The following is a 23251-nucleotide window of genomic DNA, read 5'->3' as shown; positions in this document are numbered from 1 at the left end:
CATAAAAAAAGTAAATGTTTCAATTTTCCCAAATATTAATTGCAAGTGCGCATGTGCTGTGATGTAACACACAAACCAGGAAAAAAAAAAAGACAATTTTTTAAAATACAGTCCAAACAAGGAACATTGTCACTGCCAGTGTAATGAATCTTAAAATCACCCACTGTATTCTGGTTTTGTAAACACAGATGAGGGCATTTAATGTAACCAAAGACATAAAAAATCAACACATTATGCAAATTCAATAACAAATGTAAATGATAAATGTAAAATGATAAATTAGCAAGCAACTATTCAATTATTGCTGTGACTAATTCCTGTAGACAGTGCCACAGTAAATGAACCTGAACTTGTTCTGGTTGACTGCAGTGTTCTGTTGAAACATTTCCATTCGGTTTGTTTGCCGTTTATGTAGATCAGTGAAGTAGATAGCATCTGTTTAATGAGCTCCCACTTCATTACAGAGCTGCACTACTTACTGAGTCATTCTTCTTAAGCATGCAGTCTGCATAATCTGGTGTTGTTTTAAAGCAAATACTAATTTATGATTACCTGTTACATTAGGCCACTGAAAATTGTACTTACAGTGGCTTGCATGAGCAGAATACTAATGGCCTTATTATGGATTGTACTGATGTTTCATGCTTACAGTCTGTGAACATAAATTCCCATCTCAAGCATATTGGCTGAACAATGCAGACACTGTAAAAAAGAAAAGGGATAAAATACATTCACTTGCAAAACACAAAAATTACATTTTCCATGACCATCACAAACAGAAATGCAGAGGATAATCAGAAACATTTCAGCGATACTATGCTGCTGATACAGATAGTTGAATCATAACAGAATTATTCATCAAAGTGTCGTGATTGTTGTGTAATAGATATCACAATGATGGGTAACCAGATCCTTTACTGAGTAAAAATATGACAACGTGTTCAAAAATATTACATTTATTAGAGGTATAACTAGTAATCTCCAGATCATGGAAAACCTGCAGATTACAGCTGTAAATGTGAACAAAGAGGTGATAAATAAAACTTGTATTATAGTTCCCACCTGGCCAAGTTGTACCTTCGGATCAGATCCATAGAGGTAGAACAGGCATCACCATGCAACCAACAATTTTCTTCAGAAAAGTCCACTGGATATCTTTTCCAACATTTAAGCCACAAAAGTTTCCCCATACATTAAAAACACTCATGGTCCAGGACACACACGCAAGGCAGTAACTAATTGCATAGTGCTCTACTCTGCTCATACAGTCCCCACCACTCTGGCTTGAGAGATAATTCTGCCCTAAATCACTAAATTGTTTTAAAGACTCTACGTCAGTGTTTGTCTGCTCAAAATAAGTAGCTGTGGAGTGTAAAAGAGCCATAGCTATTATTAGAGAGAAGGAAAAAGTCCAAGTGGTCTGCAGATCACCCATCAATTAATACTGGCCACATCCTGCCTAATCTTTCTTTTACAAGGAAATATTGAAAACAAGAAGTGTTGCCCTAAACTTCAGACAAGAAACCTAACCAAGAACAACCTGAAGTAAAAATTGAGAAATTTAGACTCTCTGAAATAGGATTAAGCTACTTAACCATACAAGCATGAAATCTCAGCAGGGAAAGGTTCTTCTGGACAAAGTAGCAACAACTAAAAACCACCAAAAAGCAAAACAGAAGCAATACTGTAAAAACATTCAGCTGAAAGTATGTCTTGTGTCTTGTACACAAGACATACTTGAAAGATTATGAAAACAAATTATCACATAGAAAATGAATCAAGCTAGACAAAACTTAACAAAAATCACCAAAAAATTCTTTCAGAAAAATGCATAAGAAATTATATATTAGAAATAAAAGAGTCCATAGGGCAATGACAGATTTCAGAAACTTACAAAAAGGAAAGGCAGCTATAAACAATAAAAGTGACACTTCAGAAAAAGCAAAAGATTCCTTAATAACATATTCATCACAAATTATGTAAAGCAGATATTTACCCTCTAAACTTCTTCCAGTCAATAAAGATGAGAAATTATCAAAAGCTGAAGAGTTCACAACAATTGTGTTCCAAGTTCAGCCCTTAATTATTAAACTGAAATGTTTCTGAGTTCACAATATCACACATAGAAATGTGTAATTCTCTTCTTAAATGTGTGTAATTTTCTACTTACTTCCTTCACAGCAAAGTACAGGGTGAAAAACACATGACAGCAGCCCTCTAAGTTGCAACAACATGAAAATATTTTCTATTCACCCATGTGGAGTCAGAGGATATTGAAAGACATTAAACTTTTGACCAATAAAAGTGGTGGGATAAGAAGTGAGGTGGAAGTCCTGCATATATACAGCATAAAGCAGCAACAAGGACAGTGGATACACATCCAGTGAACGACTGTTCCTCTGTCTGGCACTAGTGAGAACACCAATACCAGACAGCACCACTGCAGCTGTTCTGTCCCCCTTTACAGCCCTAGCTCAATGCACACCCCTGAGACCTCCCTGAACCACAGTGCACTGCCTGCTTGAGTCTTTCCTGAGTTCCAGAGGTTCGTGTATCTCTCAGTTTATCAGGGCTCAGTGGCCCCTTTTACCTCCAGGCTCCAAGGTGGCCATGGGCCTCCACCAGGAGATGAGCAATCAAATGCTGCACCATGGGCAAATCTTTCAACCATAGCAATTAAAGACTTTGTGGAACAAAAAGTCTCAGCATAAAACAAAGGTCTAGAGTTTTCAGCAATGCCTTTGCCCTTTCAACTCAAACAATAGCAGTTTCTTCCTTTTTTTTCCAAAGTGTGAGTAGTTCACTTTAACATAACAAAGACCACAGAAGATTCTCTGTGCACTTGAGAAATAAAAAGAAGCAGTGAGAACCAGGTCATACCTCTACAAAGCTGTACTAAGGCATAAAGGCCCTGACTAAAATGCATTTTTTGTGTTACTGACTCACAGTTCCTGTCCTCAAACCGTGATAAGATGCAAAACTTTTCACAAAATTATCCACCTTGATCCTTTTTTTCCTTCACAGAAGCCAAGACTTTTTATTTGGACCAAACACTTTATTTTGTCATAGTTTTGAAACTACTTATATATTTCTAGTTGTCTTACTTCCATTCTTGTTGCCTGGGACATTTTGACAAATTGCAGCCAGTTATTGTCTGTACAGAAGCTTATATCTGACAATAAACCAAACAGCCAGAACCCAGGTTGAGAATGATTTCTGAATTCTGAGTAAATGAACTCTGAAAACTATGATTAGAAGCAGAAACCAGTTAAAAGACTCATTAGAGATGAAATTCATAGATATCTATAGTATTGCTATGCTGCATAAATAAAGTTTGTTAGAGCTGTGCTCCAGATGATGGATGTCTGGAAGAGAGGAAGATGGACCAGAGGCAGGTTTATTTCTAACTGCCAGTTCTGGAACAAATTAAATACTTTTCTGTTATTAACATAAATGAAAGGTGATTAGGGAAGTGTTCAACACAGAACAGCTCCATACAGAATGAAGACTAGTTAGAAATACCTTTTATGAAGAAGCAAATAATATTTCATGTGGTTCTGACCATTCCAAGAAGACCTTTGCAGTTAAAAGGTTCAGTTAGTGTGGACACCTGAAAAATGAACACCCACTGCAAAGAAAGTTTCTCAATCACAATTTTAAGCATTGATGGGAACAAAGGACATGGTCCAATGATTCCTGTGGGCAGCTGGTAGGCTAATGGAAATTACAGATCTTCTGAATAGCTACCTATTACTCTACTCAGTAGGTGGTAATATTCTTCTTGACCCAAAATTCCGAGCGCATGCCACAGGCATCCAAATACCCAATTCAACAGCAAACACAAAGAAGTGCAAAGAAATTCTGTATGTATGGAGGTTTTGAAAAACAAACATTTCCAAATTTCAAGCATCAAATATTGAATGTTGCTGAAAAAGTCATCAGGTAGCTCATCAGACAGTTAAAATGAGGAAACAAGGAAATTATTTTGAATTGTTCTTGTCTTTTACAAAATATACACATCTACACAACAAGCGGTATTGGCGACATACTTTTAATCTTTTTTCACTTTTTGGATTTTTGTAGGGAAGCATCAAAGTAGTGTCCTTTGGTGTGGACATGGGGTGATATTGGCAGGTGCACAAACGTTGTGAGAGCAAAACTTCTGTTTGCACTGTGTAGACCTGCTCCAGGAAAAGGAGAAAGCTGACTTAACTTTTTCCACCATTCAGGGAAGAACTGACTAGAATGGAAGCTGGGTCATCTTCCTACCTAAGGAAAACTCTCTTGTAAATAGGGTGGACACCTATATTTTATGGCTTACTCTTAAATTTTCTATAGCCACAACAGTCCTCATAAACCATACATAAAGTCCTTGTTTTGGTGACCATAACCCTGAAACCTCTTATAGACAATGAGAAGCAAAATAATCGTAAGACTCTTAGTACAAAAGATCCATTTCCCCCTTCTCTTGTCGCATCATTCTACTGCAAAACATTACATTAATGATATCTGCAAGTTTAGGATTTCTTTTCCTGGTAGAGAGTTTTAAGTGTCCATAAAAGACTACGGATTAATCAGATACAGTGTCTTCAGCCATATCTGCAAACTCCTTTAATACAGAATGAAATTTTCAAACACTGAGAGAGACAAAAACCATCTCTGCTCCTGGCAAAACACTGTTATTTTGTAATTAATATTCTGTTAATGTAAGGCTACAGTTGTCCTCAATTCCCTCAGCAGGAATCTTTGCATGTCTCTCACGCTCAGTGACACTCTTCTGTGTACTACCCATGTTCCTGATACAACAAATAATCAGATATTCCTTATTAAGCAAAGAAAGCAAATTAATGTAAGAGACAGATATTTCTAATCATTTATTTTAATCAGTGATAAATTGTTTGCTAAAGTAAATTATATACAACCAAACCTTTAAAGCCTTCAAGGAAGGTGCAGCTTCAGTGTAGATTTACAAATATGCTGAGTTAATAGTCCCAGACTGACAGAGTATAAAAGCCTGGAATACTGCTCATTTTGCTTAAAATAAACAAACTAAATAAATAAATAAATAGTTTAATAGATTAATAAATTTGTTTGCCTAAAAAAGTGTTGACTTCATTATTCGTTTCAGCTGATACAACAGAATTAGAATTCCGCCTGCAACAAGGTCTGAGACAGGACAGAAAATGAACAAGCACCAGAAAACCTGAAAACCCAGGTTTTTTTCAAGAAAACAGTCCGGTATGTATCCAGCTATGATGAAACCTCCTGGTACAAGTCCTTAGAGCTTATGCAATGTATTTGGCCACTACCTGACAGAGTCCAAGTGCACCAGGTCTAACAAGCTTTGTCAGCAGGAGGTTCAAGAGCAGTTTCATTAATTTTCTGAGCATGTAGAACATTTATTTTTGTATTTTATTTTCATGAAAAAGAGATACTGAATCTACAGGCAAAAACATAGTTTAAAAATTGGTGGCTTTTACTTTTCTTTTCTGAGTTATGTTTCGTTATGGGCTGCTGTCCTTTAACTACTACTTATGTTGCCAGATTTGGCAATGGAAGGACACAGAGGAAAAGAGAGTGCCTGTTTTGCCTTCTGCTTTCAGGAAAGGCCACTTAGTAAGCACTCAGAGAGTAACTGACCTAGCCAGAGAATTCAGCAAATAATGAAAGTGACAAGCAAAATTAATTTGAGATGAAAGCTGCTGAATAACTTCCTATGGAAAATTGACAACCAAATACTTCATTTCACACGGACTTCCCAAGACAAGTCAACAGTCATGTCACTGCATATATTTAGAAATATGGTTCTCTTGATTATGCTGCAGGAGATAAGTGAAGTGATTGTCTAAGTAGAAGAAATGCTAAAAAAAATCATCCAACCATACTGTTTGACAAAACCAATCAGAATCAACAAATTCCACAACAACTTCAAAACAATTTGAAATATGTCAGCATTGCTATAACAAATATGGGGACAAAGTAGAGGCAAAAAATTGAGCAGATTCAGACATTGAAGAGTTCAGCTACATTGAACACAAGGTTCACATCACTAGCTAGCTCACATGAAAAAGGAAACTGGAATATTCAGTCTATGGCACAATGTAAATCTGACTTTTATCCAAAACCAGTATTAAAAACTGCTTACAATTATAAAATGAAAGAAAATAAAATCAGGAAATAAGTAATTCATAGTTGACATTCTGTTGCTCTGAAAACATATATTTTTAATGTGAAATAATTTATCTATATAATGTCAAATAATGTATGGATTGTGAGGCATAAAATTAGATTATATCTCTCAAGTTCCTAACATAAAAGTAGATGTTTCAAATAGCAAAAAGCAGAGTGCTTTTAGGCAGCCTACCCTTTTGATGCTTTTGAATTTACAAAAAATTATCAACACCTTCTCTATACATTGAATTTTGACAAAAGTAATACATTTTTAATGTAAAACTATTCAACATTTGTCAATAATATAAGGACAAAGGAGAGCAATAACACACATGACATAGTAACATTTTTAATTACACAGTGTGCTTTATTCCCTGTAAAGAGACAATAAATAAGTAAGAAAAATTTAAACCTGCCTGCTTGTTTGTCTTTTTTTTCTGTTCTGTCACCTATGCTTGCAGAAGTAAAACCCTGATTTGGACACCCAAGAGAAGGGACTATGTGTGCTTTAGCTCTCTGTATTTTCAAAAGGTCACTGCACTTTTGTCATCGTATCTTAAGAGTTATCAGTGACAACCACAACTATACAGAAACAAATTGGTTAACCCTCCTGTCTTGCAAGACATGAACTGTGGTAAAAATATTCATTTGCATATGACTGCTAGCAAGATTTCCTTTTGCATGTTATTTATTTATTGGTAGCACACATTCTCACACCAAAGTGCTCACTGAAATCTTCCAAAGGGTCTCTAATTATCTTGGGTTTACTCCAAAAAAATGTTAAGTGTTACAAAAATTTTCAGTAGCCTCTGTGTGGAATATATTCAGTAATATAATGAGGCAACTCCTTGCAGCTCAGCTCCAGCTGATACTAACATTGGACCTAATCTCAGGTCTTCATTTTCTATATACTAAGAACAATTCTTGATTTTAAGCCTGATCTGCTTCTCAGGACAGAAACAGAGCAAAACAAATATTAGCAAAATGAAGTGTCTCTGGCTTTGAATTACAACTCTGTCATAGCAAGGTTAAAATGGCAGCTTCTTTCATCTCCACATTATCCAAGCGTGCAGTATCATTTAACTCTCCATGTGCGTGCTGAACACAGTCGATTTTTGGCTCCAAACACCCTAAAATAAGGACAACTACAAGCTTCAAAATATAAGACAAAACACAGCACATGGCTTCTAGAACTGTGGCCACAATTAGGCATTTCTGCCCCTCTCCATCCCCACCCTGCAAGGCAGCTTTGTGCAATAATGGTGGCACTTTGATTAGCCAGCCTTACAAACACAGAGCAGGAGCACAGTCAGCAAGCACCATTTGCTATTTTCCTCTTAGCTGTGCAGACATGCTGAAGTAATGATCCTGGCAACATGTTAGCAAAACATTAGAAAGACTTTAGTAAGCAAATAATTTAATTACATCCTTTTCTCAGGGAGTTTATATTGCACGACCCCTGACCTTTTATATTGCTGTACCTAAACTCAGCATGGGATTCACACTTCCCATTCCTGTCACAGAATCTCTCCATCTTGTACCATTTAATATAGTGTGCTCCAGGTGTTCTGTGGTGAATGAATAGTTATATTACTACCTGTCAGACACAATCACACTCTATTCATCATCCGCGGCTGGCTGCGTGAAGCCTTGCTTCCAGCAGGCTCCCTCTCTATTTCCTTGTTCAAACGTCTGCAGTGCTTTCGGCCCATCTGTCAAGCCTGTCATTTAGAGGGAAAACAGTATCAGCGCTTTAAATATATGGAGTTCTCTATTGAAACAGTGCTGTGATTGAACTGTCAGCATTCCCAGTATCACAGACAGTAATTCATGGCTGGTCAGAGCTCCATTTAGGTTCCTATTACCACGCTGACCTTGCTGGGTCATACTGAGAGATTTTTCCCTCCACAGTCAGGTCTATAAATAGTGCAATTAACCTTTCAAGAACTACAAAATGTTCTCAGTTCCCCTCCTCCACAAATTTACTTGCTGCTTGCAGCATTTATAATAATCAAGGGGGAAAATATAATTCAACAGGAAGGAGCATTTTTCTCTCATGACGTATACACCAAGTGTCAGTGAAAAACAAACAAATACTGTAATGCCCCTGGTGTCTTTCCCAGGCAAGACTTGCATGGTTATCCTCAGGAGCTTTACTTCCAGCTCCACTCTCCTGGTGTGAAGCCTGATGCCTCAGAGTGCTCTCACTCTGAACTACACCCCTCTGCTACAGAAGAATCATGAGACTTACATACAGACATTTTAGATGTGTCATAAATTTGTTATATTTGAATTTCATTTTTGTGTAATAAAAATATTTTTTGCCACAAATTTGAAGGCAAAACAAAACTCTGGACTAATACAATTCTGGAAGGCAAAAAAAAAAAACTTCTTAGGCACATGTGCTCCTGGTGTTGTTGCAAAATTACCATTCAATTTAAGAAAAATATGGAACAGAAAAAATCTCAATGTGTCAGAGTTTCCATTCCAAAAATCTCCTTTGGGAACAATTGACAAAAATAGTTTTGTATGAACCACTGAACATAAAATCATAGAAATATAGAATGTCTTGGGTTGGAAAAGACCTTAAAGACCATTTTGTTCCAAGCCCCCTGCCACGGGCAGGGGCCCCTGCCACTAGAAAATGTTACTCAAGCCCATCCAACCTGTCCTTGAATACCTCGAGGAATAGGGCATTCACAGCTTCCCTGGGCAACCTGTTCACCACCCTCACAGTAAACAACTTCTTATTAATGTCTAACCTAAAGCCATTCATTTTCAGTTTGAAGCCATTTCCCCTTGTCCTGCCACTGCATGATCATGAGATGACTGCATCTGATAGAATAATCTCTGAGTAATTTATGAGTCACCTACTAACCAGTACCTCTTTAGAGCTTGAAACACTTGAAGCAGATTGTCTTTCATTTGTTTCTTCTTAAAAAAATAATTAAAACTAAAAATTCAGGGACAGTAAGGTCATGTGGTCCAGCCTTGGGCAATACATCAAAAATTCCTCTGACTTTTGAGGACTCTGAATTACTGAACAATCAAGTACACTGGTAGTGAACGTATGCCTGAGACCAAGTCTGGGTTTATGTCCTTAACCACAACATTTTTCAGCAGCTGGACCATGACCTTGGGGTTGCACAGTCTCATGGAGGATTTCAGAATCTGCCCAGCTGGGGCAGGACTAGCAAATCTGTGGAAGAAAGTGTAAATGCTCATGAAGTATAAGCAGGTTAAGACAAAAATCAAAGGGGTTAGTTTAAGGCACCAGAGGAAGAGAGCAATGTGGAGAAGAATATAACCCAGCTGCCTCCTTCAGTCTGAGAACAAAGCTCTAATTTGAACACAACAGCACTGTCTCAGTAGGCTCACTCAGTTAAAGCCTAGGGCTCTGACCTTGGTTACATTTTTAGATGTGGACGTGGTCACTGTTCTCTGGGAAAATGCCTGGAATTCTGTGGAATTCATTCCACAATCAATCCATTCTGTATTTGGGATACAGCCAAAGCTGCATAACCAAGCTAGCTAACTCTAGGTATGATGATGTTTCCAGTCTTATTAATATAGGAATAAACATTCATAAAATTATTCACAATATCTTGTTTGTGAGCTCTGTTTAGCTGTTTTGGGTTTTTTTTAATACACAATCCAATTTTGCTTACCAGCATTAACCTAGACAATTTGAGGTAATACATTTAATCAGTATCAGCCTAATTGGATGATTCATTGGAAAGCTCCCTCCCCAAGTATGTATTATACATGGCTGCAAAGAGCATCATGATGCAAACACACAAGAATCACCAGTGACAACTAGAAAGCTAACACAAAGCTAAATTATTTAGTATATGAATGTAGAAATACAGCAGAGAAAAAGACAAAAAGGTCTTCCCAAAGCAACTGTCTCCTTATAAGAGGCAGGGAGTGAAATTAGTTATGTAGCTTCAGCCAGCCTGAATACGTTGGCTCTAAAGAAAGATACAGTAACATAGATCACTCCCTGTATTGTTAGCAGTTTCTTGAATGTTTCCTTCTTTAGATTTCTCTGGCATGAATGCAAATGTCACAGTTTGTTATAGATGCTTAATAAGTATAATTAAGAAATAATTTCATTTTGTTTCTTCTTTCTTGGAGAGAGTCGTAAAACAAAGACACATAGAACAGTGCCCTTGCTGTTGTTTTTAGCTTTTTAAATGAATATTTCAGGATATGTCTGCCCTCAATCTGAAGGCAAAAGCTTTCACTTATTATTATAAAGGCTGAATAAGTTTAAGTCTCATCTCATTAACTGTCATATTACCAGGCTTTATGCCATACCATTCAAGTTTCACTGAGCATTAAGAATTGCTTAATTATGTACAGTAAAAACAGCCTGCTGAGACTTTCCCTTTCAGATTAATATGGAGCCAAAAGGACAGAGGTCATCTTCATGACTCACTCTTGCTTGCCACTGTATTAACTCAGAATGACAGAGGCCTTTGGTTAGTGACAAAAATGTAATGAGCATTTGAAAATAAAATGTTTACATCAAAAGGAGAGACACTTTGATTTTGCAGATGAACAATTCTTTCACTCCCTCCCTTCTTCCCGTATTGGTGTTAAGCTGCATAGAACATTCCTTATAAATTATACCACCCCGTGTTAATTACACTATGCTGACATTGCTTGTCATTACAGAACAAACTACATGCTTTGCATGCCCAGATTTCAATAGCTACTTTGTTGCTAAAAATATGGGAAAGCCATACATGTTACAGAGACTGGTCATTGCTCACATTTTCTCTAGGCCCCCCTATTTTGTTCTATACTTAAAAAAATGCATGTACAAATCCCAGTTGTGTGGTCTACAATCTGGAGATGCTGTCATCCATAGTCAAAATGACAGCCCTTTCTGTGAGTTTATGATGCATTCCTATCAGGAGCTCCTCATTCTGTCACATCCATCTCTCCTGACGCACAGTTCCTAAAGATTTCAGGTATCAAGCATATGCACATAGACATGCCGCTCACATTCACACATAAGCACCCCTACCAATGGATTGTACTGCTTATCTCTGCTTTCCAATGTAAAAATCAGAATGAGCATTTTCTTAAAAAATTAAAGCTTTGTCTCTCTCTTAATCCCTTTCCAGAGCTATACCCTGTGAGTGGAAGCAAGAATGCCAATAAGGTTAGTCAGCAAGTATGCTACATTCTCAGAAAATAAATTAAACAGATTATCATTCTTCGTCCAGCAATTTCACATGCTTTCTTCAGAAAGAACAATATCCATTTGTGTAAATGTACATTCTACAACACAAAAAAAGAAATCCTGGCACTCTCACGTAAATAATCTCTCCTTATTCACAAAGTAAGATATGCCTCTATGTTTAGAGAAAAAAATGTGTCCTTGTAAATGAAAGAAAGTGTTCCCTAAACATCCTAGGACAACTTCCAGTGGTTTTTTGAAGTTTGAAGAATGCAACCTTCTTTAAATATGTGATGGATTTTCTGTTTTTCCAAATGCATTACTCGGTTTAACAAATTCCCATCTTTTTCCTCACTTTAGTTTTAGACAAACACAACTATGACACAAGCACTATACTTCAGTATGCATTTATTTCATTTTGTCAGGGAACAATTTTGAAAGACTTGTCACCTTGTCAGGGAAGAATCAACATAATGCTTTTTGTTGTAATTACTATTAGCTTTAAGAGTCTGACTAGAAAACAATAGTTCAACAGCTTTGTTTTTCCAGATGTAACTGCCTGCCATTGCTTTTACAATACAATCCAGCTCTTCATGCATTTACCCACAAGTGGAAACACTGAAAAATATTCTGAAATGATGGGAAGATCTAACATTGCTGTATCATCATGACACTATGTCACAAATTGCATCATCCCTGCATTACAATTTTAAAAGGCTATCCACAACTTGCCACTAGATAAAGGTTATCTGAAAACTTCTAACCTATGAAAATTTCTAACCATCACTGTCAAAATTGGGCTTCAGTATACTCTCAGTGATGGTTTACAGCCCTTTAGAAATACAACCACCTATTATACAAACACTGATGCTTTGGTGCATTGTCTAGGTGCTCATTAGCCTTGTAGCTGTTACCATTCTTGCATTGAATCCTCACTACCAAAATGACACAAACTGTTAAGACTCACAGGAGTGTAAAGTACAGGCAGGTATTAGAGACCAAAGGAGACAATTTCAGTGTAGTCCAATATGAGCAAGTAACTAATTGAGGCAATTGACAGAAAGGCATTAGCAGCCTTATCTTCCTAGCCGACTTCATTCAATCCTTGAGGGACCAAGAAAATTTCTTCTAAACCAATGTGTAATTCAGACATAAACTGAAAAGAAGGAAAGGATTGATTCATGAGCTACAACAAGAAAATTGCTAATAACTCCCTCTTTTTAAAAGCTGAAAGAACATCTTCCAAAAACGTCCCAACTGGAGAGGTAGGATTCTAAAAAAAAAAGACCAAATAATATATCAGGTAGAAAATCCTAGCAGTTTAAATATTTGTCTTCTGTGCTGCACAAAGATTATCCTTTTCATTCCCTTCATGCAGCTACACTTTGTGAGGTTAAGGGCAGTGAGAGCCACCAAGTTGACTAGAGGAACGGAGCACATAGTGTTTGTTGAAAGGCTATGAGAGGTGGGATGGTTCAGAAGGGTCCAGAAAGAACTAATTGCACCATTCTAGTAGCTGAAGGGAGCCTACAACAAAAAATTGAGACTTTTTACAAGGGCATGTAGTAACAGAACAAGAAGGAATGGCTTTAAATTGAAGGAGAGTAGGCTTAGATTTGATATTAAGAATTAATTCCTTACTGTAGTGGTGGTGAGGCACTGGAGAGAAGTCGTGGAGGCCCCAGCCCCGGAGGCTGTTCAAGGCCAAGCTGGATGGAGCTTTGAGCAACCTGATCTAGTGAAATGAGTCCCCGCCCTGGCAGGACAGATGGAACAGGATAATCTTTAATGTCTATCCCAACCAAAGTCATTCCACGATTCTATGATGATAGGACAGTTTGTGGTTATATTCCCTACCCTTTAAAACATTTTCTAACAGGACTCAGTGGGGACTCTGGTCATACTTGACCTGAACAGTCTCAAAACTGCAGATATCCCCAATGTGCTTTTTGAGAAGAATTTCCCAAGAAAAAGCAGAGACCACATGCAGAAAGAATATACATACAAAGGAAAAGAGACCCCAAATGTCTGTAGGCTTGAAAAACCTAGTTGGAGGGGAAAATTGCCCTGAATCAACAGATCCAAATTACAGCATAACAAAATCAAGATCAGAATAATTAGAGCAAACAAACACATGTTAATTGAGCTTCTCACACCTCTGATGCAATTAAGAGTCTTTTTGTTAAAGCGCTGGAGTTAATAAACTTTTATATTTATGACGGGAAACAGATTAGTTGCTCTTTGGTACTTTCCTTCATAAAAAACTCCAACCTCTTCGGTCAGGCCCCAGGGAAAAGCAAAACAGCTGGAGTCTCATCTTCCATAGAAAAGTACCTAACCACTGGAGAAAGTAAACCGTGAGGTATCAACTGCAGGCCTGGAAGCAGGAGCTGCATTACAGCAAACACAGTCTCATTTCTGGAAAGAGAATTTGCACCCATGAAGAGGTATGGATGTACCTGCTCTACCACTGGAAATACCATTAGCGAATTTAATAATCTTGTGAATAATAACAGTCCTTATCACTTAGTAACATGTAGGGGTTTTTTACCATTTTGATAAACTAATTTTTCCTCTTTTTTTAAACCATTATAATTAGTAGCTATTCCCACTCAGATCTTGATAATTTTCCCTCTTTTATAGAAATTAGGAGCTTTTTGGTTCTTCTCTTCTTTGTTACTTCTCTAGACTATTTGCCACTATTTGTAGACCTTTGTTTGTAGTGACAGCACAAATTTGCTTTTTACCTCATTTTATCTACCCTAAATAACTCAGCGCAAGATCCAGCTCAGGTAACCAGAATCCCATGCATGTAACCAGAATTAAATAAAAGCATTCAATATGTTTGAAATTATAAGAAGAAAAAGAAACCATATCAAATCAAATTACACTGGGTAAAAGACAAACAGACTACTACTCCTATTACAAGAGATAGAATTAATAGCATCAAACAAATAAATAAGTAACATGTCTGTCCTTTGTAGCCATTAATGACAAGATTTCCAGTGGCTCAGAAATACACATAACAAAGTATAATGACTAGAGGCCACTTCTAAAGTTTGGAAGATGTCTTTATGGAAAAGTTTTCAAATAAATGAGGAGGTTGATTGAGATCAGGCAAGCTTCCAATAATCTAAATAGCGGATCACTCTTTCAATAAGATAATAAATAGGAAGCTTCAAGAAAAGAAGCTACTCACCACTTATACCATGATGGTCTAGGATCTCTGTAACAAAAAATAAAGTTTACAGATTTAGAGATTTTCCATTTTAAAGAGGTATTTGATTTATTGTGGTGTCTCCTCAGCATTTCCATGGCCAGTGCAAACAGAAAGTCTACATGATCTTCAAAAAACTTTTTTAAAGAAAGTCCAAAGGGAAAGATGTCCTCTGTAGAAGTAAAATGTAGGCAATTTATTTTCTGCTAAATGATTTTATCTCCAGAGAAAGGACAGGATCTATCAACTAAAAAACTCTCACTTCAATCACAGAGTATTCCAATCAGAATTATATTAAAAATTATTAATTTCTGATGAGTGAGAATGCTTAACAAAAGTTAATGCGTTGAATTTAGAGTAACTGTTGTCTTTATTAAAAAATATTGTAAAATTTTTTTCTGTGGGGTTCACGTAATACTTGAATAAATTCCCAAGACAGAATCACAGAATTTTCTGAATTGGAAAGGACCCACAAAGATCCTCAAGTCCATCTCTTGAGTGTATAGCCCACACAGGGATTGAACCCACTACCTTGGCATTAAAGGCCCATGCTCTAATTAACAGAGCTAATTCTAGCGGCTGGCTCCTGTCACTGTACTTCATGGAGAACTTTCCATGGATGCCAATTCTACCTCCACCATGAAACTAATGACCTCTCTTCTATTTTTCAGGTGTGAGATCCACTCATGGTCAGAAGTTTTAGTATGGATTTTCCTTTTGCCTGCACACCCACAGTGTTTGAGAATATCAAATTGTATATCTTAATTCATTATTGTCTTTTAAGCCTGATTATGTATTTTATCAAATGAGTATTTAGTAGAGAGGCATGTGTTTCAAAGAGAGAAGCCACTTAAAAACTCTGAATTTTCAATTATATTTCCCACTCCTCTGAGCTTCTTGAGACCTTCCCATTCTGCATTCTCATGAGAGGAGGATGCAGAAGAGTGACTCCACCTCCACATTTCAAGAGGTGGAGTCACTCCGATGGTGAAAAGCAGGTAAGAGGACAGAAACAGAAACCACAAACTCTCAGTGTCTCTCACTGCCCTATCAGCACAAATATGAGTGGCATCCATTTAGCCAGAAGAATTACTTCACAAATATGTGGCCTGCAGACCATGTGTTCTCTTTGATCAAGGACAAATATGACAGAAGGGTCGTCATTCTCTCAGATAGATCTTATTTACAAAAAAAAAATGGAAACTACCAATGGCGAAGAAATTATAATTTCTCTTGGTTCAGTAATAATGGGTGAAATACCAAAATAATGAAGAGCAGAGAAACGCAGAAGTCTAGGAAGTGGGATACAGAGGGTCATAATTTTTAGCTTTAATGTTCTTGGTGAAACTTTATGCTCCTGAAGAACTCATGCTATTCTCACAGCCAAATGAATTTACATGTTCTTCCAGTATTGTTTCCTACTATCAATTGGCAAAATGCTAGCATAAACAGATGTCTCTTGAAGCACATTTAAGGATTCAATCTCATCTGCAGAATCTTAAGACCCTGCAAAAGATGATCAATAACTTAATTGCAAGCCATTTGCAGTTTAATGAAGTCAAACTCAGAGCCTGAGTTCTACAAATAGCTATTTAATACAGATGTTTCACATGTACTGACTGCATTATTTACAGAACTCTGGGTTTCAAACACTAAAAGTCAGGTATACCATGCTTCATATTATGCAGTTAAACCCACAGGAGGATATCACAAACAATGGTAGCAGACAATTTAAGAAGAGTTCTTGAAGTTGACCCATTAATTGAAATAATTTGAGTGCACACTCTATACTGCTTCTCACTAAGGAAAAGGAAAAAATGCTAGCCAAAACACAGAGGAAAATTATAACTGAAAACAATGAGCACAATCTTGCAAATCTCCCATAAGCAAACTTTTTACTAGAAACAAAAAGTCAGTTGTTTTAGTTGAGGTAGAACTGACTAAACATATATTAATGTCAAGTTTCTCTAAAAGGATTCTTTCATAAATACAACTAGGATCTAGTTCATCATAACTAAGATGAAACCTGCATACCCAGAGCCACATGAATATAGCTCCTTTGTGACCAGCAAAAATCAGACCCAAATTCCACCACACCATATCTTTATACATTTCTGGTGTTAACTTTAGTCAACTTTCTCAGAAAATGTGTTAAATTGAATTTTAAGTGTATTTTGTAAGGCTTTTGCTCACTTTCAGCCACCAAGCAGAAATGACAGCTTAGAGGCTCACACACACTCCTACAATGTCCACTACTGTCTTTTTGCCAGAGGGTCTTGCTCTGTTTCCATTCTTGCCATGCTAAATATGCCCCATTTCAGTCACCACAGCACACCAGAAAAAATCTTTTGTCACCATGAACTTAAGAATGAGTCCCTTTGTCCAACAGTCATGGGTCTCGTCTAACAAAAGGACTTTTTATACTGTTAAACTACAGCTACTAGATTCAGAATATTGCAGGTTCTTCAGAACTGGACTGCTGAAGCACTGAAAAGCTCTATAACTGGCCAGGAGGGCTATACATGGCTTTGCTGCCATGTAGAGTTCCATGCTGCCAGTTCCACTCATTACATTCACCTACAAAATATCCACAATTCAATTTATTTGGATTCCCACATAGTTTATATTTGGGACAATGGTCACTTCTTTTCTGTCCCTCTTCCATATGGTAGAAATATGGTAGTCTTTACAGGCTATGGTAGTCTCCTTCTTGGCCCTTCAGTGTTTACAGAAAGTTGTCACAGTTTCCTAATAGCTGCAGGAGTTATTGCAACAAATTCAGCTGTGTTGGCTGTCATTACATCAGTATCAGATCTTATTTAATTTAGATTATTTCATTACTGTGGAGTCACACTCATACTTCAATGTTCAATTACATTCCAGTCAAAATTTAAAGTTTTCTGCAGTTATTAGGGGGTTTAGGGTAGAAGATTAAAAAAACTCAAAATGTTTCTCAAACTTTTTCTACTCATTAAGTAGGAACTGAATTTTATAGTTTAGAACAATGTCACCCAACACATTTCAGTGAAGTCACCTTTTTTTTCTCCTCAGCACTTAAACAGTAGTTATATTCTTTTCCAGCCTTTCTGTATACAAAGTTCTATTCTCAATAATGCTTCAAAACAGTTGATTTTTTGTCAAATGACTAGGCAATTTTTAAAACTTCAAAACCATTCTTTCCTAAAAAGAGCCTTTCTGCACTCAGACCCAAGCTGAAATTACCTTTTTTTGTTCCATTACACTTCAAAAATCACACACTTTTATAGGATCTTCCTTTCTGTTACCAGCTGTTGCACAGTTTGCTCAAAAAAATGCATTTATGTATGACACAGGTATGATGAGTTAAAATGCTGATGTTTACGCTTTATATGTGGCAGAAGTGGTCACACTACAACCACACATCCGTGGCCATATTTACTTTGTCAGGTCAATCCCAATGCTAGAAAAATCACAAAAGAGTTAAGAGGGTAGTACTAAGCCTGAAAACCTTCCCACAAAAATGAATGAGATTTTTTGCTCTAAAAACACTTCCACAGAATGAAAGTCTGAAAAACGAAGTTAGACATGTTTATTGTACTTTGCAAAGGACTTTTAGCACTTGAAAGCAGATGGTTACTATGAGAACTTAACACTGTTTACTGTAATCATAGTCATTTTTATGAAAGTAGCAAAATAATAACAACTTATTTTGGTAAAGGAAATTTCAGCAAGCAATAGATTGCAGCCTGTGGGAGGAAAAACATCACAAATTTGGATGTTCTTTAAAAATAAAGTACATTTCAGGTAGAAAGCAAGCTACACTGGGAGATAGGAATTATGGAAGAAAAAAAAACAGTAGCAAACAAAATCAGTTGTTTATGAGATTTTCAATCATGACTAACATGAAAAAGAATCCTTTTCCCTGAACAGAGCCCTAGAAAACCATTCTGACCTGTAAGATGTGCAGAGACAAAAGGAAAACACAGAAATTACAAAAACCATAGAAAATGTCAATGCCAAGTTGAGTGGAAATGCTGATCTGCTGGAGGACAGGAAAGCTCTACAGAGGAATCTGGACAGGATGGGCTGAGGCCATTTGGATGAGGATCAACAAGGCCTTTGGACCACAGGTTCTGCCTTTGATCCTTAACAAGCCCAGGCACTGCTACAGACTGAGATGGAGTGCCTGGAAATTGGCTCAGCATGCTGGCTGGCAGCAGCTGAAAGTGAGCCAGCCATGTGCCCAGGTGGCCAGGAAAACCAATGGCATCCTGGCCTGCCTCAGCAATAGTGTGGCCAGCAGGAGCAGGGCAGTGACCATACCCCTCTGCTGGGCACATGCCTTGAGTCCTGCCTTTAGTTTTGGGCCCTCTCCTCAAAAAAGACATTGAGATGCTGAAATGCTTCCAGAAAAGGGCAGTGAAGGGTCTGGAGCACAAGTCCTGTGAGGAGCAGCCGAGGGAGCTGGGGTGTTTATCTTGGAAAAAAGAAGGCTCAGGGGGAGCGTTATCACTCTCCACCACTGTCAGAAAGAAGGGTTTAGCCAGGTGGGGCGTGGTCTCTACTCTCAGGAAACAAGAGACAGGACAAGAGGAAAAGCCTCAGGCTGTGCCAGGGGAGGTTAAGGCTGGGTGTTACAAAAAAAAATCTTCTCCAAAGCGATTGTCAAGCATATGAACAGGCTGTCCAGGAAAGCAGTAGCCAGGCCATCCCTGGAGGTACTTAAAAACTGAAACATGGTGCACAGGGGCATCAATTAATGTTGGACTTGGTAGTGATAGACCAAGCTCTACCACCACCAGTTGGGCTCTATGGTCTTGAGGGACTTTCCCAACTTGAACAATTCATTGATTCTAAAAAGCGTGATAAAGAAATGAAAACAATGGGGATGACTGTTGTGAGAGAAAAGAGTAGAAGAGATTTGATGTAACTCTCTTTCATAAAATGCAATTGCAAAGAAAGAGATTTGCCAAGTTTGAGACAAGGTGCAGGGTTGAATGGTAGTAGAGGAGATTAGGTGGGTTATGAAGAAGGCATGTCCAGTGGAAAGCACAGAGAAGAACTGGTATGGAGGAGCTTGGCAGCTGGCCTGCAAGCAAAGCTGAGTTAATAGAAGAAATAACAATTGGTGATTTTCGAGTGTATCCATAGCAAGGAAGAAGACAAGGCGGTCAGCATGGAAACCAATTAGAAAAGATACATGTGAATTTTTGTAAGCTAGACTACGTGCCTAAGTAGATGTGCATACGTTCCTTATTAAATTTCTGTAAAACTTCTGCCAATTATATTAACACTAACTGCTTTGCACCAATGAATATAATAAGTTATTGTGATGCAGTTAATGGCTTAAAATCATGCTTTGTTAAAAGTATATAAGCTGGAGAAGAGGCAAAATAAAAACTTTTTTCTTCTTGGACCCTGATCACATTTGTGTATGTCACGTTCAACCTAACGGTGACAAACTGGAATAAATTGGAAAGGGTGGAATAAACCTGGAATAAACCTGGACAAGGTTGCTATGTTTCTGCGCTTGGAAATGTGTAAGAACAGGAGAAGGAACAGCCTTAGGTGTAATGTACTTTTTGTACAGCTTTGGGAAAACAAGGTGGAGTGCACAGCTTCTCTAACCCCATTCAAGCACTAGATTCCTATCTCACTCTGCTTCACAACAGCTAGTTTCAGCTGGGCCACTGAGCTGAACACTGGAACTGAAGTTTTGGGATTTTAAATATTGCTACATTAAATGATTAGATAGCAATTCTCAATACGGTTTTGTGGTTGCTGCTTTGACACACCAAGTAGAGCAAATTTGGCTTTTATTATCATCTGACAAAATAATAGTCAAAATATTTATTACCATTTACCACTTAACTAGAATACAGGCTATGGAGAAGCAGCTTAAAAATTTTTGTGAATGGCAGATAATTTTCTCTGCTTAAAAATTAAATCTGAAAAAGGACTCACCAATTTTATAAGATCTGTGAAAGGATCATTTAAAAGCCCTTGCAAGAACAAATAAACCACACCTTGAAAAAAGTGCTGAAATCAGTGCAGTAGAGCTGACAAATTCAATTTTGCCCTGATTATTGCTTAGTTCCTTACCAAGGAGCTGGCTTGTTAACATAGCAATAATTTCTAGACTTGGAGTTAAAATTTCCAGGTTTCTTTCTCTCTTTCTTAAAAACAGTTGTTTAAATTAAAAGACAGTGAAACACCTAGCAAGGACAACTAAGTTCATCTCTGGTCAGAAATAAAATGAAGTGCTTTTTAGATGGTCAGCATTGACATGTTTTACAGCATACCTCAGCACACAATTTCAGAAACATCAAAATACATTTTTAGAGGCATGTTGTCATGGAACAATGTGAGGGGTTTTCCATACCATTATTAAGAAATATTTTATCATATAACTTGAACTTGCTTGAATATGTTTATTCACAGTTCCTCATTAAACAGTCTTATTTTCCTGCTCAATAAACTGATTTAAGATACACTGTGTATGCAAAATACAAGCTGAAGTGCTTAAAATGAAAGGAGATACAGGATATAAACAGATTAGGAGTATTAGTAAAGGTAAGAAAATCAATCTGTCCTCCCCTATCAATAAGTCTTTTTAAGATAAATGTGGTTATTCATGTAACAAAAATGCTGTGGGTGTATTAGGCTGAGAAAGCAATCCAAGTCATTGAGTTCAGTGGAAGAAAGTGAGAATTCTCCTCCTGCCCGCAGCTGTTCATCATATTTAGCCATCTCTGGCTATTCATATTAGTATTAAATATACTCCTGCCCAGTTGGGTTCACTCATGTTCCCAGTTTTTGAATCTATTATTTTCCCCTACGTTAAACAAATCTAATGATTCTTATCCATAGCAAATGTGGAGCTGATGAGCAAATGGATGATAAAAATTCCTATTATTCCTTTGTGCTCATCTCTTCCACTTAAGATTCTTGTCATGCCCTGGGCATTCTAGCTGTCTGATACTGTTCCTTTATTTCCAATTCCAGTGCATTCTCTGCTGAATATTTGTCTGTCCAGAACATTTGGTTCACTGCCTAGTACCAAGCAAAATCTGCTTGCAATGTAAGAACATGTGGAGAAATTATGTGTTTTTGTCACACCCTATTAAACGGTATTCAAAACACAATGCCCCAGAAAGTAAATTGATTGTAGGTTTTATAACCCTTTTCAGGCTAATGGAAACAATTTAGTACCATGAACGAAAACATTGCTAGTGCAGCTGTGGGAATCTTAAATTGCTCAGCTCAGCAGTTCTGTTCCGGCTTAAGTAGGATAAAGTAGTTAAAGTTCAGTTAGATTCCATTCCCCTGGATCTTTGACAGATCATTTCAGATTAATGTCTTCAAAGTTTTCAACATGCCTTGTAAAAGACTTTCTGAGGAATTCCTGGTTTGTGCTTTTAACTGTGTGGGGGTAGTGTGAAGGAGCTGTAAGAACGGGGAAGAGAAGGGAAGACAGGGCAGGAATGTCCTAGGGAAGTTTTCAATCATTTTTTAAAGTGTCTTGAACCATCTTAATCATTTTTTAAAGTGCCTTGAAAAATCCTTTTCTTCAGTTTGCTTTTATTGGCAATATGGGTGAGCAGGGGGGAAGAAGAGGGAACCACAAACAAAACAAACAAACAAAAACCAAAACAAACAATAAAAAGACTACCAGTTTTCTTATAGCTTTCATAATGTAACCAAGATAACAAAAGTTAGCAATGAGGAGCAAAGATTCAAAGTCCATGATCAACTCCACTTTAGGAATCAGTTGAAGCTCCTTGAGATCCTATGCTTAAGGATCTTTTCTGAAGGACAGAAATTTTATTCAATGTTCATTCATATTTCTGTATTTTAAACGGAACTTTATTTTAAAGCTTGATAGGCTAAAAGAAAACCTGGCTGCTGGAGAACTCCACACTGCACTGTACAAAATAAATCCAATACCTAGCCACTTATGAGAAGAAATCATTCACATGGGTATTACCTGCACTGTACTACAAGAAAAACATCTGTGAATATTATTTGACAAATTGATCACTAAATGAGCCATTAGCTTGCAGGGTTTTTGGATTGCCTAAGGAAAGGAAGGTGCTATATAGCACAAAGGCTTACAGATGCAAAACACTGATTGGAAAAAAAAAAATGTTCCAGAAGAAAAGCTGTAATAAAACAAGCCTAGCATGAAAACCTACGCTTTCTAAAAAGTAAGCCATTTATGAGAAGCAGTAGTAAAACTGCTTAATTCTTCTGTGCCTCTGGGGAGAAATCTAAGCCTTTTGAGAAGTGATGGAGAGAAAAATGAAGCCAATGGTGTGTTTGTCAGTGAGAGAATGCTGTGGAAACAAAGTTAGTAATTTTACCATTCCTGCTTGCCAAGAGCTGACAGGTGTGTAGTTTCTTATTGTTCTGAAAGGCAGCCAGAAACCACAGTTTAATATGCATCTGTGTCTTCATAGCAGGGGAGAAAACAGCTGTCTCTCTTACACATGATACAAGATGATAGAAATATTGAGACATACTCTTCTTTACAGTATCTTACCACCATTTCCATGGCTTTGTTTGATCTTTCAACAAAGCACATAGCTGGAAGGAAAAAAAATGCCGCAGCCCAGATCAGATCAGACATGATGTGGCAACCTCTGCTCTCACAAACTATTATTATTTCACAGAGCCTCATCACCTCAACAAGA

The sequence above is a fragment of the Haemorhous mexicanus genome, chromosome Z (genome assembly GCF_027477595.1).
Source record: "Haemorhous mexicanus isolate bHaeMex1 chromosome Z, bHaeMex1.pri, whole genome shotgun sequence".
Taxonomy (NCBI): Eukaryota; Metazoa; Chordata; class Aves; order Passeriformes; family Fringillidae; genus Haemorhous; species Haemorhous mexicanus.
The sequence above is the reverse complement of the archived record's forward strand: the minus strand, read 5'-3'. Positions refer to the sequence as shown.